The sequence below is a fragment of the Rhinolophus ferrumequinum genome, chromosome 17, assembly GCF_004115265.2.
Source record: "Rhinolophus ferrumequinum isolate MPI-CBG mRhiFer1 chromosome 17, mRhiFer1_v1.p, whole genome shotgun sequence".
Classification (NCBI taxonomy): domain Eukaryota; kingdom Metazoa; phylum Chordata; class Mammalia; order Chiroptera; family Rhinolophidae; genus Rhinolophus; species Rhinolophus ferrumequinum.
In genome coordinates, this window is record NC_046300.1 from 25,608,148 (window position 1) to 25,612,403 (window position 4,256).

Sequence of the window (4,256 nt, forward strand, 5' to 3'; positions counted from 1 at the left end):
CAAATAAGAGGTCAGGTGATATGAGCATATCGTGAGATGGCAGTTGCCTTCAATCTAAAAGAGGCTTCAGGATGAAACCTACCTTGCTGGCATCTTGATCTTGGACTTCCCAGCCTTCAGAACTGTGAGAAATAATTTTCGGTTGTTGAAGCCACTCAGTCGATGGCATTTTGTTCTGGCAGCTTGAGCTAAGGCACTGACCATAGCCAGCACCTGGCACTCTTGGGAGGCCCTGCATATTTTAATTCAGTAGTTCTTTGGCCTGGAAAGTTGTTTATGCATAGTCTACCAAGTGAGTATTAGGGTCAGATATGTTATTAACCCAAAGGTACTTGATTTTAAGACTCACCTGAGGACTTGTTTGAGACACCCAGGACTCTCCTTGGGCACATCTGCTTGGAATAAGACCCTATGAATTTGGGGACACTTTTTCTTACCCAGTTCCATAAAACTGATGGCATTTTGGACAGTTGTTGTGGACCAGCAGGAAAATACTAGTGAGCCTCTCCACTTAGAAGATCCTCTTACCGAGGTGGCTCAAGGAAAAGCTGTGAAGTTAGCGATGTGATTATTCAGGTCCTTTGAGCTTTCCTTGCAATGTACCTGCCTTTCTTCCTGGTGAGCAGGGCTGTTCTCAGCCTCCTGCATCCAGGTATGCTCTTGGATTCTGGACCCCGGGGAAGGCATTTGATAAGAAATTCAATTAAGTTATGTACGACCAGTTGCAACTTTATGCAATATTCTTCCGATATGGGCTTGAAATTCAATATGGGGAATTGTTTTCCTAGAAATAAATGCAGGACAGTGTGTAAGCATGGGGTGGTGGTGGTGATGAGGGATGACAGTTCTAAGACAAAAGAATGTTCTTCACGCCCCCCTTAATAAGAAGTTGTCTAATCTAAGCAAAAATAGGTTGGTTTCTGGTTTTTCCCATGTGCTTCTAATCAAGTTGGCTCTGAATATAATCCCAGCTGAAGTATCTCTTTTTTTTAATTAACTTTTTTTTAAATTAAAGTTTATCAGGGTGACAATTGTTAGCAAAGTTATAATAGATTTCAGGTGTACAATTCTGTAATCCATCATCTGTATATCACACTGTGTGTTCACCACTGAGTCAGTTCTCTTTCCATCACCATATAGTGGATCCCTTTTACCCTCATCTCCCACCCACCTCCCCAGAAGTATCTTAAAAACCTGTCCAAGGAAGATTTTCTAAATGTATTGACTTTGACAAGCGGTCAGATTGGATCGTTACTTTTGTCTTATGAATGTCTTCAACCTTTCTCAGTGCAGCCAACTTGCTCTCTTGTCTTCTACCTTCACTGTGGAGGGGTCGGCTCACTGTGTACTCCACAATGGGTTTTCCTGGTGTGGAGCAGAAGGCAGGATGTCAGGCATGTGAGATAGGAAAAAGGGATGTGAAAAGTGGGAAGGAGCCTTTCTGCACTACCCAGAGAGGGGTCCATATGGCATTGTTCTGGGTCCCCACTGTCTGCAACTTAAAGGGAAAGTTTCACAATGTCCGGAGCCCTTGGTGTCCTGCAAATGAAGGAGGAGGAAGAGAAGGATGTCCTCAAATTCCTTGCAGCAGGAACCCACTTAGGTGGCACCCACCTTAACTTCCAAATGGGACAGCACATCTATGAAAGGAAAAATGCTGGCATCTACATCATAAATCTGGAGAGAACCTGGGAGAAGCTTCTGCGGGCGGCTCATGCATTGTTACCACTGAAAACCTGGCTGATGTCAGTGTCTTATCCTCCAGGAACACTGGCCAGCGAGCTCCTGTTGCTGGTGGCTTCACTCCTACCTTCACTAAGCAGATCCAGGAAGCCTTCTGGGAACCGCAACTTCCGGGGGCTACTGAGCCCAGGGCGGAACGGCAGCCTCTCACAGAGGCTCTTAGTTAACCTGCCTACCGTCCCTCTGTGTAACTCAGACTCTCCTCTGCACGATGTGGACACTGCCATCCTGAGTCACAACAAGGGAGCTCACTCAGAGGGTCTGAGGTGGTGGGTGCTGGCCCGGGAGGCTCTATGCATGTGCAGCACCATCTCAAGAACTTCTGGAACTCTGGTGGGAGGTCCCACCCGATCTCCACTTCCGCAGACTGTGAAGAGACTGAAAAGGAAGGGCAGGCAGCTGCGGAAAAGGCTGTGCCCAAGGAGGAATTTCAGGGTGAATGCACTTCTCTGGCTCCCAAGTTTACTGCAACTCAACCCAAGGAGGCAGAAGGGTCCGGATGCTCCTGGGCCCTGTGTGCCTATCCAGCGGTTCCCTGCCGCTGAGGACTGGTCTCCAGCCACCACCAACCCAGGCCCAGGATCAGGTAAGCACAACCACCCAGTGGTCTTAAGCTCTTCTTTCACAGACCGTTAAACAGACAATAGAAATAAGGTCGATGGAAACAAAAACAGTTTCTAAAAAAAAAATTTAAAAAGTGGGAAAGGGCAACTTTATAGCAGTAGAATCTAGGGCTCTTGGAGGAGTGATTGCCGTGTCCCAGTGTAAGAGTAGGGCTTGGAATGGAACTTGGGTCTTCTGATTCCAGCTCTGCTTTTCCAGGTAATGAACGTGATAATTGCAAACATTTATTGAGTTCTTATTACGTGTTTCCACCACTTGTGAGGTTGATACTGTTACTTCCTCATTTTGCACATGTGGGAACTGAGAGCTAGAGGACCGTACAACTTAGGTCCAAAGATGTCTTATTTATTGAGTGTTGGATCCTGTGCCAGTGATCAGTTTCATGTCTCTCAGCTCGTGATTTGTCCTTCAGTGTTTGCTCTGTGTTAATGGATTGGACTTTGTCAGCACTTTTCTTTTTCCAGGGGTTACTTTAAGCTGTGTCAGTAGAGGGAGCTGGAAGGACATTGCAGGAGGAAGGGGCTCTCCCTCGTTCTGGCCGCTGAATTTGCTTTCTCTTGCTCCTGTTGCCCTCAGTTAGGGGTTCGAGTATGTGGGGATGTCTGGTGGTGCTCTATCCCAGCTGTACACTAGAGTGGGCCGTCCTTTAGCAACTTTGCCGGCCCACCCTGGGCCCAGTGACCTCCTTGCTCTGGCCCTCCTGACATTACGTGGATGTTTCATGCTCCAGGCCTTGTCCCCATAATGGCGTTCTGACTCCTGTGCATTCTCCCACCAACCTCATCTGGTCCTGCTCCCGAGATTCACTTCCTGTGCCTCATCTGGTGTGGACACCATGTTCTAGGTCTTGTACCTTGCACCTGACCTCTTCTGCAGGCCCACTCACCAGCCACAGCTCGCCTGTGCCTTTGAGGGGTGCTGATGCTTGCCCAACAATTCTGGCCCCGCTGTGGCACAGGCAAGACAGCAAACATTTTCCCCATCCCAGTGAAATTTCACCTTCTTCCAGGAGGTCTGAAACCTCGGCCTTGGGGAGGGGATCCTCTTTTCAAGTTTGACCTTCCTTGGACATTCTCCCTTGGTCCAAGGTATCCTTTAGAGTTCGCTTTACATCTTTGTAGTTATTCTCCTATCACAATTTAGTAATTCTTTATATTAAACTTCTGTTTAATTACTATCTTCTGACTTCCTAATTGGGTTCAGAGTGCTAAAATCTCCTTTCTCCCTCCCAGCATAATCTGTTCAACTCTCTACTTTGCTTTATTTATGACTTACTTATACAAAGGTATTTTTTTCCAATTGTTCTATTTCTTTGAGCTCAGGAATGTACAAAGTAATCTCTAATAACAGATTGATTAAAAAACACATTCATTCATCAAAACTTTTCCTGAATGGCATATTTTATGCCAAGGGTTGAGGGTCGCAAGGTAGGTTAAGGTACCATCTTTGCCTTGATGATCTCACAGTCGTGAAGAAGAGGCAAAAGTTTAAACAGGCAAATTAGGATACAATGTGATTACTATTATAATTGAGAAATGAGAACAACTCTCTTGGAACACGATGACAGAATGATTCATTCTGTCGGAGGGAGTCCACGGAGCCCCATTTGAACTGGGTCTGGAAGAGTTTACCCAACTCTAAAGTATATGAAAATCTATTTCTATAGATCATTATATGGCTATATAAAGGGTTATGTAGATAACTATAGATTGAGTTTCTAAACTTTATCAGAGATGGAAAATGTTAACATGCTAGTAAAGGTAACACATAAAGAAGGACGGTAAAATATCATTGCTGTGCTGAAAGTCAGAGACCAGGGCCAGATATAGTCCTGGCTTTTTCATGAACTCACTGGGGGATGCTGGACATATAGAAAACTTCATGGAACT

The 4,256-nt window shown here is 45.6% G+C and overlaps 1 pseudogene; it reads left to right on the plus strand.

Moving 5' to 3' along the window:
* The first annotated feature begins 1,518 nt into the window (after positions 1-1,518).
* On the plus strand, positions 1,519-2,379 carry LOC117036685 (40S ribosomal protein SA-like; annotated as a pseudogene).
* Positions 2,380-4,256: the final 1,877 nt, after the last annotated feature.